This window comes from Phocoena sinus, chromosome 19 (genome assembly GCF_008692025.1).
Source record: "Phocoena sinus isolate mPhoSin1 chromosome 19, mPhoSin1.pri, whole genome shotgun sequence".
NCBI classification, from domain to species: domain Eukaryota; kingdom Metazoa; phylum Chordata; class Mammalia; order Artiodactyla; family Phocoenidae; genus Phocoena; species Phocoena sinus.
Genome location: NC_045781.1, coordinates 37,948,545 through 37,965,677, shown reverse-complemented (window position 1 = coordinate 37,965,677; position 17,133 = coordinate 37,948,545). Strand labels below are relative to the sequence as shown.

At 38.0% G+C, this 17,133-nt stretch overlaps 1 non-coding gene across 1 annotated transcript; it reads left to right on the top strand.

The window, feature by feature from the left end:
- The first annotated feature begins 16,767 nt into the window (after positions 1-16,767).
- LOC116744880 lies at positions 16,768-16,917 on the top strand. The gene has a single exon (XR_004347206.1). It is a non-coding gene; the product is annotated as a small nucleolar RNA SNORA62/SNORA6 family (small nucleolar RNA).
- Positions 16,918-17,133: the final 216 nt, after the last annotated feature.

Genomic DNA, 17,133 nt, shown 5'->3' with positions numbered 1-17,133 from the left:
GTGTGTCATGTACATATGAGACAAAGCTTATAGAAGAGAGACCCCGACTTAACTTTTCATTCACATGATGTTCTCAGGAAGAAAGGACCAGGAGGATGACCCATCTCAGTCTTACCATTTTGGCAGTGAGTGAGAAAACTGAAGTCCAGAGGGAAGGAACTAGTTCATACTGCTATTAGTGGAGAGCCGGGGGCTAAAACTTCTTGACTTGAATAAGTTGTTAAAAAAAATAGAATAAAATAAAATCTGCCCTAGCTTCCCATTATGAGCTTAGCTCTAGGTTCTACATCTTAGGTCTCCTGCTTCCACCTGACTGTGTTTGTTCTTGGTGCCCATGCTGTCCTGTGCCATCTCTACCCCACCCCCTTTGCTTGAAGGATCAGCTGTGACACTTTAGGTTTCCATCTCTGCTTCCTGGCTTCTTATCTGTCTCCCTTGGCTTCCCCAAGGACTGATGATGGTCAATGTATCTCCCCAGTGGGGTGACCCTAATACATCTGTGCATCTCTCTCCATCAAGGCCCTTGGCTCCCTGAGTCCCAATCAAGACATTCTCTCTCCCCACCATGTCACCTTAGAAGAAAACACTCTATCTTCCATCTAAGAGAAAGATTCCTTACCCCTGCTTTGTTTTGAAAGGACTCACTTAAAAATATATTTTTACATTTATGTATAGTAAAATGGACTCCTTTGGATGTACAGCTCAATGTGCTTTTACAAATGCACAGATACATGTAACTTCTATCACCATCAGAATAGAACACTGAGGACTCATTTTTTTTGGGGGTGCGTGTATAGTTGCTTTACAATGTTGTGTTAGTTACTACCATACAGCGAAGTGAAGTGGAGTTCCCTGTGCTATACAGTAGGTTCTCATTAGTTATCTATTTTATATATATATTAGTGTATATATGTTAGTCCCAATCTCCCAATTCATCCCACCTCCCCTTTCCCCCATTGGCGTCCATGTGTTTGTTCTCTACATCTGTGTCTCTATTTCTGCCTTGCAAACTGGTTCATCTGTACCATTTTTCTAGATTCCACAAATATGTGTTAATATACGATATTTGTTTTCCTCTTTCTGACTTACTTCACTCTGTATGACAGTCTCTAGGTCCATTCACATCTGTATGACTGACCCAATTTTGTTCCTTTTTATGGCTGAGTAATATTCCATTGTATATATGTACCACATCCTCTTTATCCATTCATCTGTAGATGGGCATTTAGGTTGCTTCCATGACCTGGCTATTGTAAATAGTGCTGCAATGAACTTTGGGGTTCATGTGTCTTTGTGAATTATGGTTTTCTCAGGGTATATGCCCAGTAGTGGGATTGCTGGGTCATATGGTAGTTCTATTTTTAGTTTTTTAAGGAACCTCCATACTGTTCTCCATAGTGGCTGTATCAATTTACATTCCCACCAACAGTGCAAGAGGGTTCCTTTTTCTCCATATCCTCTCCAGCATTTTTTGTTTGTAGATTTTCTGATGATGCCCATTCTAACTGGTGTGAGGCGATACCTCACTGTCGTTTTGATTTACATTTCTCTAATAATTAGTGATGCTGAGCATCCTTTCATGTGCCTCTTGGCCATCTTATGTCTTCTTTGGAGAAATGCCTATTTAGGTCTTCCACCCATTTTTTGATTGGGTTGTTCATTTTTTTTTTTTTATATTGAGCTGCATGAGCTGTTTGTATAATTTGGAGATTAATCCTTTGTCTGTTGCTTCATTTGCAAATATTTTCTCCCATTCTGAGGGTTGTCGTTTCGTCTTGTTTCCTTTGCTGCACAAAAGCTTTTAGGTCCCATTTGTTTATTTTTGTTTTTATTTCCATTACTCTCGGAGGTGGATCAAAAAAGATCTTGCTGTGATTTATGTGAGGACCCATTTTTAAACTAACTCTATTTGTTCAGTGATATTTAATTCATTCCTTATTTTATTTTATTTCTAGTACTTATCTTCCAATCACAGCTTCTGATCTGGGTGAGAGATCCAGTGTAATTAAAATAATTTGATAAAAATTATCCAAGAGTAAAGAGACGTAAAATTTTAATTCCCTTGTACAGCCTGATTGCCCATAAGTATCAGTCTTCTTCAGGCCTTTTAAAATAAAGGAAGTATCTCATGGATCCTTAATACTACCTTCAATGACGTCTAGACTCAGGTTTGAGGGTTATGAGTGGGTCTGGTCTAGAACTAGGTAAAAATACTTTTCTTAACTCCTTTGAAGTTACTCCAGGGGAACCCGCTGTGGGGGTACTCGGAAATTGTTGCAAAGTTTATAGCATGAGTCTCAAAGATATGAGGTATCATTCCTGGCAGAGTATTAGAGAGTTTTTCCTATCAAGTCATTTTGACAGCTAAGTCAGTATTGATCTCTACATTCTCAAATATCAAAACCAACTTGTCAGCAATACAAGGAAAGTGGCCAGAGACCTCCCAGGAATTTCCTGCTAGAAAAAAAAAAAAAAAAAATTCTTGCTCTTTGCTGTCCAAATGCTCAGCATGCTAAACCTCACTTTGAATCAGTCTCTCAGACAGATAATGAGGTGGTAACACAATACAGGACTGTAATAGAAATGGATTGAGTGAAAAAGAATTTCTCAGGATATGAACTGAGATATGTATACAAAAACAGGCAGCAATCATTAATAAAACTCATTCTTTGGTCTCATTCTCAATCTGTCTTTCCTGCCTGGTTGGAAACTAGGATTTTTTAGAAGGGAATAACACATCAAACAACACATCTGCGTGTTTAATGAAGGTGTCAGACTGAAGTTGTGTTTTAAAATGGAAATCCTTTGGTAAACTGCAATAAGGAGATAAGATGCTTTTTATGGATTGCAAGAATTTAAATACTTTGAGTTGCTTTCACAGAATGCCCTTAAGTTTTAATAATATCCAGACATTCTTATTTTGCAGTGAATGATTAAGGAGAAAATGTGTCATACATTGCCATAATTACAGAGAGACTGGCTATTTTGAACATAAAGTAAAGTAATGGGATCACTGTTTTTTTTCCTTAATAGAAATAAAGGAAATTTGGAGCCAACGAATGTAGTCATCCTACTCCATTTTACAGATGGTGAACTTCTAGATAATTAAATAATGACAACGACTAGCATGGAACCAGGGTATTTGGGGATCATGACTTGGAGAAATGGTACTACAGGTACCAGATAGGTGGTCTGCGGTTAGGGGACTGAGCTTCTTTTGACATCTCTGTTTTGCCCTGAATGCGATAAGAAGGTTAAAGACTAGGGTAATTGGAGGTGGTTTAGATCAGAACAGTGGTCAGGAAATAAGACCTTAAATAAGTTGGTGAGGCTGTTTTGCCTGGAGAAATCAGTGCTGAGAACTATAATCATACCAATAAAAGGAAGCAGGTAGCAAAGTGGGTCTTAACACTATATTTGGCTGCTTTTGTACTAGATGGGCAATCTTGAGGCCATCTTCGTCTTTCTTCAGGCTTCATTTTATATTTATCTACCTATCTATCTATCTATAGAGGGAGATACCTATGGCATACCACACCAAAGAAAAAAATCATTTCTATTCAGATAGCCCATCTGAATGTAAAAGACTAAACAATTAAACAATACAGCTTTTGGAAAAAAAATGCAGGAGGATATCTTCATGAATTTGAGGAAGGCAAATAATTCTTAGAAAAAACATAGAAAATGATAAGTGATAAATTGGTCCACATTAAAATTAGGAATTTTTGTTAAAAAAATAACCCTTTAGAGATTGAGGAAACAATCCACAGGATTGGAGACTATATTAACGATACATATATCCAACAATGGACTTGAATCCAGAATTTAGAAATCACTGCTACCATAAGCAAAAGGCAGATGATGACCCAATTTTAAAAATGGGTAAAAGATTTGAACAAGCACTTCATAAAAGTGGACATCGAAATAGCCAATGAACACAGGAAACAGTGCTTAACTATCATTAGGGAAATCCAATTAAAACCACGATGTAATATTGGTACACCCAACAACAATGGGTAAAATGAAAAAGACACATGGCACCAAGTGAGGGGGTGAAGGATGTGGAGTAACTGAAAACTTGTATCCTGCTGGTTGGTGTTTAACTTGGTGCAATCATTTCGAAAGAAATGCAAAACAAACAAACAAACAAAAAAGAAACCAAAAAACCCCAACAAAAATAACTCTAAAGCTAAAAAAAAAAGGCTTATGATTTAGCAATTTTTATCCCTAGGCTTATAGGAATGTGTACATACGTGGGCTAAAAGACATATACGAAAATGTTCATAGAAGCAGTATTTTGGAATAGCCCAAACGTTTACGTACAATAGAAAGATAGTTAAGTTGTATATTCACGCAATAGAACATTGCACAGCAAAGATCAGGAACAAATTATAGTGAAACACAATAGTATGAATGAACCTCACCAAACAATGTTGAGTGAAAGAAGCCAGTCACCCCAAAATACACATTATTTGATTTCATTTACATAGAGCTCAAAAATAGGTGAAACAAATTGATGATGTGACAAGTTAGGAGAGTGGTTATCTTCTATGGGGGTGGCTAGAAAGGGGTACATGGGGCCTTCTGGGGTTCTGTTACTGCTTCCTGATATAAACACTGGCTATGCAGATGTATTCACTTTTTAAAAAATTCACTTTTTAAAAATTCATGAATTTGTGATCTTTTCTGCATATTTTATTTCTTAATAAAATTTGAAAAACCAAATGAGGGTGTCAGAGTAGAGAATTTCTGAGACAATATTTATTAGTCTACTAAAGCCTAAAAAATAAACTGATTAAAACATTACTAAAGCCTAATAAATAAACTACTTAGAAAAATAATCCTGGGGACTTTGCTAAAACAACAGATTTCAGGGCTCTATTTCCAGAGGACATTACTCTTAGGACCAGAGAAGGGCTTATTTTAAAATAAATTACCTAAGTTATTCTAACTTAAGTGGGTTTGTGGACCATCTTTTGAGAAATGTTATAAAAAGGAGTCTTTCAATGTTGATATTTTAAAGCCACGTGGCCAACTAGCAGATCAAGCTAGTCATAAAGTTATGACAGTATCTTCACTAAGATTTTTGACGGAAGAAGTTAGCATGAAAATACATTGTCACAGCTTCAGTGTTTGCTGTTTCCAAGAGTGTCATCCTTCTTGGGATGTTTTCCATTTAATAAATAGCTTTATAGATATACTGGAAATAGAATGTAGGGAAGAGAAGGGGTTCTGATAACGGGTGCAGAACCTTTATGCTCAGGTCATCCCTTCCAATTTGGTGGTTGACAAGACTGGACCAAGTGACCAGAGTCATTACATGTAAGCACTTTTACAGCATCCCTAGAAATGAGTTTAAGACCCAGTGGAATACAGCTGGGGTTGCTCACATCACTGGGATTGTTTTCACATAGAAAGACTGCAGAAGGTAGAAGTGGGACAATGTGCATGAATTCACTACAGAGACATGCTTCCTGTCCTGTGTGATTGCCATTAATAAGACTCTTCTACAGTGCAGTGGTAGTGGTGGAGAACATTGCACCTGAGACAATCAATAATAAGAAATGCAATGTGTTTTGCAGTAAAATATTTAATACTGTTTATCTCATGAAATAGTTTTTTCATGTAATTCCATAATATGCATATCATGGAAAATTGCTGGTTTAATATATGTGCCAATGAAACAATTTCTTTGTTCTACATTGTTAGAGGACAACCATCCTTGGCAGAAATGATGGACACATGCAAGGTAAGGGAAGCAATAATGGGACATGGCTTCATCCACCAGAGGACATTGGGAATATTTGTCCTTTGGCTGTAATTATGTCAAATTAGTGAGAAAACATTATTAATGGTACCTTTTAGTTTTTTATTTTGAATACTAATCAAGATCTTTGACTAGCAATAATATGTACTGAATTAATTTTAAAAGGAAAATGATTAAGATGTTTAAATGAATTCAACAAATTTATGTGCATCTATACTTATCTCTAATTCTCACTGTATCGTTTCAAGACAAGAAAGAAGTTTCTTCCTTCCATGATTCATCTATCTACTATATTTTCCATCCTATTTTCTCTTGGCCCTTGAGTGATCTTGCTTCATTAATAAATTCTCTTCTTCCTCTATTTTCAGTCTTTTTCTCTTTGTGGGCTCTTTCTTATCAGCATATAAACACGTACAAGTACTTTTAATTAAAAAAAAAAAACTATTCTTCTTTCCATTCGTTTGTTCACCCTTGTATACCCTCCCTGTTAAACTTCTTGAAAGAACTGCCCAGTCACATTGGCATCACTTCCTCACTACTCAATCCCCAAGTCACTGAAGTCTGGTCAATGCCTCCATTATATCGCTGAAGCTGCTCATTAAAACTCATCAAAGCCCTCCTAGTTGGTGAATCTAATAACTAATTTTCAATTGCTATCTTAATTTGAGGTTTCTGGAACATTTAATCTTATTGATCTTTCTCTCTTATTGAAGTTTACTTTTTCTTTGGACTCAACCACACCAGTTTTCCTGGCTTCCTGGTTACTTGCAGGAAGGAATTAATTTTCCAGACCACACCTTTCAATAGAGGGAAGGTGTTAGCCCTCTACTACTTCGAAGATGGTGTGGTGAGAGTGAGCATACAAGTGCTCCCCTTTCCCTATGATTCAGTCCACCACACTAATCTACTTACATTGGGGTTGCCTTATCTGATTGGTGAGATGGCTGAGACACTGGATTTTGTTTACCAGAGGGTAATTTCCTGGCCTATAAAAATTTTGTGGACCACCAAAGGGCAGACAGAAGAAGCAAGAAGAACTACAATCCTGCAGCCGGTGGAACAAAAACCACATTCACAGAAAGATAGACAAAATGAAAAGGCAAAGGGCTATGTACCAGGTGAAGGAACAATACAAAACCCCAGAAAAACAACTAAATGAAGTGGAGATGGGCAACCTTCCAGAAAAAGATTTCAGAATAATGATAGTGAAGATGATCCAGGACCTCGAAAAAAAATGGAGGCCAAAATCGAGAAGATGCGAGAAATGTTTAACACAGACCTAGAAGAATTAAAGAACAAACCAACAGAGATGAACAATACAATAACTGAAATGAATACTACACTAGAAGGAATCAATAGCACAATAACTGAGGCAAAAGAAGGGATAAGTGATCTGGAAGACAGAATGGTGGAATTCACTGCCGTGGAACAGAATAAAGAAAAAAGAATGAAAAGAAATGAGGACAGCCTAAGGGACCTCTGGGACAATATTAAATGCAACAACATTTGCATTATAGGGGTCCCAGAAGGAGAAGAGAGAGAGGAAGTACCCGAGAAGATATTTGAAGAGATTATAGTCGAAAACTTCCCTAACATGGGAAAGGAAATGGCCACCCAAGTACAGTAAGTGCAGTGAGTCCCAGGCAGGATAAACCCAAGGAGAAACACGCCAAGACACATAGTAATCAAATTGGCAAAAATTAAAGACAAAGAAAAATTATTGAAAGCAGCAAGGGAAAACCGACAAATAACATACAAAGGAACTTCCGTAAGGTTAACAGCTTATTTCTCAGCAGAAACTCTACAAGCCAGAAGGGAGTGGCAGGATATACTTAAAGTGATGAAAGGGAAGAACCTACAACCAAGATTACTCTACCCGGCAAGGATCTCATTCAGCTTCGATGGAGAAATCAAAAGCTTTACAAACAAGCAAAAGCTAAGAGAATTCAGCACCACCAAACCAGCTTTACAACAAATGCTAAAGGAACTTCTCCAGGCAGGAAACAAAAGAGACGGAAAAGACCTAAAATAACAAACCCAAAACAATTAAGAAAATGGTAATAGGAACATACACATAGATAAGTACCTTAAATGTAAATGGATTTAATGCTCCAACCACAAGACACAGACTGGCTGAATGGATACTAAAACAAGACTCATATAAATGCTGTCTACAAGAGACCCACTTCAGACCTAGGGACGCAAACAGTGAGGGAATGGAAAAAGATATTCCATGCAAACGGAAATCAAAAGAAAGCTGGAGTAGCAATACTCAGATCAGATAAAATAGACTTTAAAATACAGAATGTTACAAGACACAAGGAAGAACACTACTTAATGATCAAGGGATGAAACCAAGAAGAAGATATAACAACTATAAATATATATGCACCCAACATAGGAGCACCTCAATACATAAGGCAACTGTTAACAGCTATAAAAGGGGAAGTTGACAGTAACACAATAATAGTTGGGGACTTTAACACCTCACTTACACCAATGGACAGATCATCTAAACAGAAAATAAATAAGGAAACAGAAGGTTTAAATGACACAACAGACCAGATAAATTTAATTGATATTTATAGGACATTCCATCCAAAAACAGCAGATTACACTTTCTTCTCAAGTGTGCATGGAACATTCTCCAGGATAGATCACATCTTGGGTCACATATCAAGCCTCAATAAATTTAAGAAAATTGAAATCATATCAAGCATCTTTTCTGACCACAGTGCTATGAGATTAGAAATCAATTACAGGGGAAAAAATGTAAAAAACACAAACACATGGAGGCTAAACATTACATTACTAAATAACCAAGAGATCACTGAAGAAATCAAAGAGGAAATCAAAAAATACCTAGAGAGAAATGACAATGAAAACACGACAATCCATAACCTATGGGATGTAGCAAAAGCAGTTCCAAGAGGGAAGTTTATAGCTATACAAGAATACCTCAAGAAACAAGAAAAATCTCAAATAAACAATCTAACCTTACACCTAAAGGAACTAGGGAAAGAAGAACAAACAAAACCCAAAGTTAGCAGAAGGAAAGAAATCATAAAGATCAGAGCACAAATAAATGAAATAGAAAAAAAGAAAACAACAGCAAAGATTAATAAAACTAAAAGCTGGTTCTTTGAGAAGATAAACAAAATTGATAAACCATTAGCCAGACTCATCAAGAAAAAGAGGGAGAGGACTCAAATCAGTAAAATTAGAAATGAAAAAGGAGACGTTACAACAGACACTGCATGAATACAAAGCATCCTAAGAGACTACTACAAGGAACTCTATGCCAATAAAATGGACAACCTGGAAGAAATGGACAAATTCTTACAAAGGTATAACCTTCCAAGATTGAACCAGGAAGAAACAGAAAAAATGAACAGAACAATCATGAAATTGAAACTGTGATAAAAAACCTTCCAACAGGGGCTTCCCTGGTGGTGCAGTGGTTGAGAGTCCACCTGCCAAAGCAGGGGACATAGGTTCATGCCCCGGTCTGGGAAGATCCCACATGCCACGGAGCGGCTGGGCCCGTGAGCCATGGCTGCTGAGCCTGCGTTGTCTGGAGCCTGTGCTCCACAACGGGAGAGACCACAACAGTGAGAGGTCCATGTACAGCAAAAAAAAAAAAATCTTCCAACAAACAGAGGTCCAGGAGCAGATGGCTTCACAGGTGAATTCTATCAAACATGTAGAGAGAGTTAACATCCATCCTTCTCACACTCTTCCAAAAAATTGCAGATGAAGGAACACTCCCAAACTCATTCTATGAGCCCACCATCACCCTGATACCAAAACCAGACAAAGATATTACAAAGAAAGAAAATTACAGACAAATATCACTGATGAATATAGATGCAAAAATCCTCAACAAAATACTAGCAAACAGAATCCAACAACACATTAAAAGGCTCATACACCATGATCAAGTAGGATGTATCCCAAGGATGCAAGGATTCTTCAATTTATGCAAATCTATCAATGTGATACACCATATTAACAAATTGAAGAAGAAAAACCATAAGATCATCTCAATAGATGCAGAAAAAGCTTTTGACAAAATTCAACACCAATTTATGATAAAAACTCTCCAGAAAGTGGGCACAGAGGGAACCCACCTCAACATAATAAAGGCCATATACGACAAACACACAGCAAACATCATTCTCCATGGTGAAAACTGAAAGCATTTCCTCTAAGATCAGGAACAAGACAAGGATGTCCACTCTCACCACTCTTATTCAACATAGTTTTGGAAGTCCTAACCACGGCAATCAGAGAAGAAAAAGAAATAAAAGGAATTCAGTTTGGAAAAGAAGAAGTAAAACTGTCACTGTTTGCAGTTGACCTGATACTATACACAGAGAATCCTAAAGATGCCACTAGGAAACTACTAGAGCTAATCAATGAATTTGGTAAAGTTACAGGATACAAAATTAATGCACAGAAATCTCTTGTATTCCTATACACTAATGATGAAAAATCTGAACGAGAAATTAAGGAAACAATCCCATTCACCATTGCAACAAAAATAATAAAATACCTAGGAATAAACCTACCTAGGGAGCCAAAAGACCTGTTTGCAGAAAATTATAAGACACTCATGAAATAAATCAAAGATGATACCAGCAGATGGAGAGATATACCATGTTCTTGGATTGAAGAATCAATACTATGAAAATGACTATACTACCCAAAGCAATCTACAGATTCAATGCAATTCTTATCAAATTACCAATGGCATTTTTTACAGAACTAGAACAAAAAGTCTTAAAATTTGTCTGGAGACACAAAAGATCCCAAATAGTCAAAGCAGTCTTAAGGGAAAAAAATGGAGTTGGAGGAATCAGACTCCCTGACTTCAGACTATAGTACAAAGCTATAGTAATCAAGACAATATGGTACTGGCACAAAAACAGAAACACAGATCAATGGAACAAGATAGAAAGCCCAGAGATAAAGCCACACACCTATGGTCAACTAATCTATGAGAAAGAAGTCAAGGATATACAATGGAGAAAAGACAGTCTCTTCCATAAGTGCTGCTGGGACAACTGGACAGCTACATGTAAAAGAATGAAATTAGAACACTCCCTAACACCATACCCAAAAATAAACTCAAAATTGATTAGAGACCTAAATGTAAGACCAGGCACTATGAAACTCTTAGAGGAGAACATAGGAAGAACACTCTTTGGCATAAATCACAGCAAGATCTTTTTTGATCCACCTCCTAGAGTAATGGAAATAAAAACAAAAATAAACAAATGTGACCTAATGAAACTTCAAAGCTTTTGCACAGCAAAGGAAACCATAAACAAGATGAAAAGACAAAGCTCAGAATGGGAGAAAATATTTGCAAACAAATTAGCGGACAAAGGATGAATCTCCAAAATATATATAAAGCTCATGCAGCTCAAAATTAAAAAAACAAACAACCCAGTGAAAAAATGGGCCAAAGACTAAAATAGATATTTCTCCGAAGAAGACATACAGATGGGCAAGAAGCACACATAAAGCTGCTCAACATCACTAATTATTAGAGAAATGCAAATCAAAACGACAGTGAGGTATCACCTCACACCAGTTAGAATGGGCATCATCAGAAAATCTACAAACAACAAATGCTGGAGAGGGTGTGGAGAAAAGGGAACCCTCTCGCACTGCTGGTGGGAATGTAAATTGATACAGCCACTATGGAGAACAGTATGGAGGTTCCTTAAAAAACTAAAAATAGAATTACCATATGACCCAGCAATCCCACTACTGGGCATATACCCAGAGAAAACCATAATTCACAAAGACACATGCACCTCAATGTTCATTGCAGCACTATTTACAATAGCCAGGTCATGGAAGCAACCTAAATGCCCATCGACAGACAAATGGATAGAGAAGATGTGGTACATATATACAATGGAATATTACTCAGCCATAAAAAGGAACAAAACTGGGTCATTTGCTGAGATGTGGATGGATCTAGGGACTGTCATACAGAGTGAAGTAAGTCAGAAAGAGAAAAACAAATATCGTATATTAACACATGTATGTGGAACCTAGAAAAATGGTACAGATGAACCGATTTGCAGGGCAGAAGTTGAGACACAGATGTAGAGAACAAACGTATGGACACCAAGGGGGGAAAGCCGCAGGGTAGTGGGGGTGGTGGTGTGATGAAATGGGTGATTGGGACTGACATGTATACACTGATGTGTATAAAATTAATGACTAATAAGAACCTACTGTATAAAAAAGTAAATAAAATAAAATTCAAAAAAAAAAAAGTTTGTGTCTTTCTTTCTCTGCCCACAGATATCATTGACTCAACTTAAGCCCCTAGTCTTCAGGTGGGAAATAGACCTGTTCTCTCCACAGCCTTCTCCCAGTTTCTCACTTTTCTACTGAGACGTATGATGGATCAGGGCTGCAAGATAGTCAAAATGTGCCCCTTTGTTATTTGGGGATTACTGTCTGAGACAGAGGGATGGCAGGAGGCCTTTACATTTTTGTCTTTAGTTTGCAGATATGTTTTTCAAACATATGAGTCAGCATCATATCAAGTTAAGAAAACTACTCTAGGTAATTCAAAATTTAATATAGCTTAATACATACAGACTTAGTGGGTTACACAGTGATGGAAGAGTTGAAAAGTGTTAATAGAACCCAGGAGCTGTGCCTATTTGGTGCGAGCTAGAATCAGAGAGAGGGCTGCTTCACTCCATGGAAAAAGGGCTACTCATGAGCTAGACCACTGAGAATACTCAGCATTATCTTAAAATTCCCCCAAGCATAGAGAAGGAGGAAGAAAATTCTGCTTCTTTCTTTCATCCCACCCCCTCAATCTTCCACCAGTATTATCCATTGACCAAATACAACCTGAAGCCATTAGCATGGTAGCATGGGCAATATAGCTTGCAAGATACATTCACTGGTAGGGTTTTACGAAAACCCAACTTTTCTTAGAAGTTGTTTTAAGCTTTATTGGGACATAAATAATGTTGATCCCCAGATAGCTCCTTGTATCTTTTCTCTACTGGTAATAACCTGGAAAGGTCAAAAGGTGAGCCAACTACACTCCAAACTTCAACAGCTTCTTGTCAATTTTGAATGAGTGACCTGCTACCTCTACTTCTACCTAAATATTGACATACCCAAGCCTCTCCTTAGTATTTCAATTGTCATTCTAAGCTGACTCCCAATATCTATATGCCCAGCTTTGATCTATCTCCTGAATTTCAGTTCTATAACTTCAACTATCTGATTAACTTCTTTCCAAAATATCTCACTTGCAGGAAAAGCTGGTACATTCAACTCAATACATCCTCAATAGAAAGCATCTTGCTCTGTAATTTGTTTCTTTTCCTTTATTGGTTATCTTAATGAATGGTGCCCACATCCTCTCATTTGTGCTATCCAGGATCCTGGAAATCCCTCTTACTCATCTTTTATACAAATCATTCAATTACTTAAAGGGCGTCCAATTATGTCACTCTAAGTATCTCTCAAGCTCTGACCACTTTGCACTCTGATTGTCTCCTCCTGTCTCTGCTGCTGGTCCTCTTTTTCTGGTTTTTAGTTTCTCTCAGCTGTGTTATTGCAACACCTCTATCTATCCTTCTTGTCTCCTGTGTTTCATTCCCTTAGTACATCTTCGATACAAGCTATTAGCTTATCTTTTCAAAACAAACTTCTAGGGACTTCCCTGGTGGTGCAGTGGTTAAGAATTTGCCTGCCACTGCAGGGGACATGGGTTCAATCCCTGGTCCGAGAAGATCCCACATGCCGTGGAGCAACTAAGCCTATGAGGCACAACTACTGAGCCTGCGCTCTAGAGCCCATGAGCCACAACTAATGAGCTCATGTGCCACAACTACTGAAGCCTGTGTGCCTAGAGCCTGTGCTCCACAATGAGAAGCCACTACAATGAGAAGCCCATGCACCACAACAAAGAGTAGCCCCTGCTTGACGCAACTAGAGAAAGCCTGCATGCAGCAACGAAGACCCAACGCAGCCATAAATAAATAAACAAACAAATAAATAAATAAAATTTAGAAAGGAAAAAGAAACAGTCACTATAAAACAAATAAACTCCTAATTATTTTACTTTCTTGTTTGAAATACTTCAAAGGCTTTCCACTACTTTTAAAGAGAAAAATGTCCAGTCATTTTGCTACATCATACAAAGCCCTTTCTGCTCTGCTCCATCCAGCATTGGTTTCATTTCTCACTGCTGATCCAAATATGTGATATACTAACAAGTGTGCTGGAAGTAGAGTGAACAAGCACAAGAGTATCAGACAATGAGGACACACAGATAATGGAAGGTAGATCATTTGGGCCTTCCAGGCCATGGGGAGTGTTTTTTTTTAAACATCTTTATTGGAGTATAATTGCTTTACAATGGTGTGTTAGTTTCTGCTTTACAACGAAATCAATCAGCTATGCATATACATATATCCCCATATCTCCTCCCTCTTGTGTCTCCTTCCCACTCTCCCTATCCCACCCCTCTAGGTGGTCACAAAGCACTGAGCTGATCTCCCTGTGCTATGTGGCTGATTCCCACTAGCTATCTATTTTACATTTGGTAGTGTATATATGACCACATTTTAGATTGATCACACATAGGACCCTTTAGCTGAGAGTGGGTTTCTTGGCATCATTAGAATTCGCACAGTAATTGAAGTGGCATTTCAAGTTCTATGCCATAGTAGCTTTCTTTTTAACATGTTCCAAATCTCTGTCTCCACCAACAATACATGGATAGTATGGGATCAAAAGGTGCTTGCTGAGTGGATAAATGTGTGAGTGTTCAGGTTCAGCATGACCATTGTAAATTCATAAAGAGAAATTTCAGACAGTTCATTGAGGCTTATTCTATCACTGATTGTAATGAGGCTATCTATTCAAATCAGAGAAGATGCTGTTTAAGGCAGCCTACATTTCATGGGGAGGGTTTTAATTTGTGCTCTAGGTGAAACAGGAAGCGGGTACAGAATTTTGACCATAAAGTCATCACTTTAGTTGATGTATTGGGAATAGAGTAAGGGCAATCAGGGATAGAATCAGGGAGACCTGTAGTAATCCAGGTGAGAAATACTGGTGCCCCAGACCGAGGTGATGGCATTGGATATGGTGAGAGGTGGCTGGATTCCTGCTGTATTTAGAAGGTAGAGCTAACATGATTCCTGAAGGATTAGATGTGGGGCAGGTAAGAATGATGGGAGTCAAGAGTCATTCCAAAGATTTTAGCCTGAGAAATTGGTAGGCAGAGTCATCACTGGGATGAGAAAGGGGAAGGGATTCAATTTGAACATGTGAAGCTTGAGGTATATGTTCAATATTTGTGCAGAGATGGTGGCGATGTTGTGTTGCTTCCTGTCCTTCAAGACTCAGCTGAACTGTCAACTCCTTTCAGAAGTTGTAAGCTGAAAATGGGTTATTTTTCTCTCTCAAATGGATTAATTTTCTATATAAAATGGATTCACAAATTTAAGGTTTTTGAATAAATGAATAGATGAAAAAAAAAAAAGCAAATTTTTACTCTTAATGTGAGGACTAAATGAGATGAAGCAACAAACATAATGTCTAATGAGAGCTACTTTGCCCATGGTCCTGGGGTGGCTCACAACCAAAGACTCACTGAAGTGGGACTATAAAGGCTAGTCTATTTCAGACCAATGTGGGACAACTCTGATGGGCCATTTTCTTTTTCTTTTTTCTTTTTTTTTTTTTTTGCGGTACGCGGGCCTCTCACTGCTGTGGCCTCTCCCGTTGCGGAGCTCCGCACGCGCAGGCTCAGCGGCCATGGCTCACGGGCCCAACTGCTCTATGGCATGTGGGATCCTCCCGGACCGGGGCACGAACCCGTGTCCCCTGCATCGGCAGGTGGACTCTCAACCACTGCGCCACCAGGGAAGCCCTCTGATGGGCCATTTTAACTACAGAAAATCTAATAAGATTGGTCACGTTTGTCATTGGGCCGGCATTTCAGCTTGACTTCTCCCTCTGCCCAGTGCTGTTTCCTTCCCCTCCCTTTCACAGGTGTTGATGCCAAGAGCACTCCTGAACACAAATCAGCTTCCCAGAGAAGCAAACCTGCAAAGTTGGTGCCAGTGGTGGTCTGAGATAGCAGTTGATAAGGTGGCATTTTGGATGTAGAGCCTTAGCTGCCTGTTTGGCAATAAGCACTTACTGGTAGTAAGCAGAACACAGATAGCACCTGGCACAAAGTGATGGACCAATTGTTAAATTTCTACAAATGGTGAATTGGGATTGTATACTGGTAGAAAAGAATGCAGTGTGTTGGCCCTTTGATTAAAATGGGGGATATAATAACTACAAGGACAATAGAAGAAGGTAGGATCCTTTCTCTTTCTAAACAAATACAGCAAAGGCTGAGAGTGATTAATGGGTAACTGAAAGTCTGTTTGGAAGCCAGAAGGCATCCTTGGCAACATACAAAGAGGTCTTCATCTCCTATAGTAAAACAGCAGAGTTAAGCAACACATAAGGGGACCAGGATTTATTCAGCAGGTTTACTTAAAATCAGCCCAATGAAGCAAAGACAGTCTTTCAACAGTGCTGAAACAACTGGAAATCCACATGCAGAAAAAAAAAAAAAAGAATTTAGACACAGAACTCACACCCTTCATAAAAATTAACTCAAATGAATCATAGACCTGAATGTAAGATACAAAATGGTAAAATTCCTAGAAGAGAAAACCTAGATGACCTTGGGTATGGTGTTGATTTTTTTAGATACAATACTAAATACATGATCCTTGAAAGAAATAGTTGATAAGCTGAACTTCATTAAAATAAAATTTTCTGCTCTGCAAATGCCAATGTCAAGAAAATGAGAAGATAAGACACAGATTTGAGAAAATGTTTTTGCAGAAGATACACGTGATAAAGGACTGCTATCCAAAATATACCCAAAAACTCAACAATAAGAAAACAAATAACCTGATTAAAAAATGGGCCAAACTGCACATTGTTAGAGCTTGGAGTTGAGGCCACTGGCCGATGAACTCACAAGTGTAGGTAGTGTGCTACATGAGGGGCAAGTTTTTCACTAACATCACAAGGATCTCTGGCCCAATGAGTGGAGTTTCATAGTAATACTTGCTACAAATGTAAAAAAAAAAAAAATGGGCCAAAGATCCCTAACAGATACCTCACCAAAAAAGATATGAAAAAAATGCTCCACATCATATATATTAAGAAATTGAAAATTAAAACAAAGAGATACTACTACACACCTATTAGAATGGCCAGTTAATATAAAACAAACACTGTCGATACTATATGCTGACAGGGATGTGGAGCAACAGAACTCTCATTAATTGGTT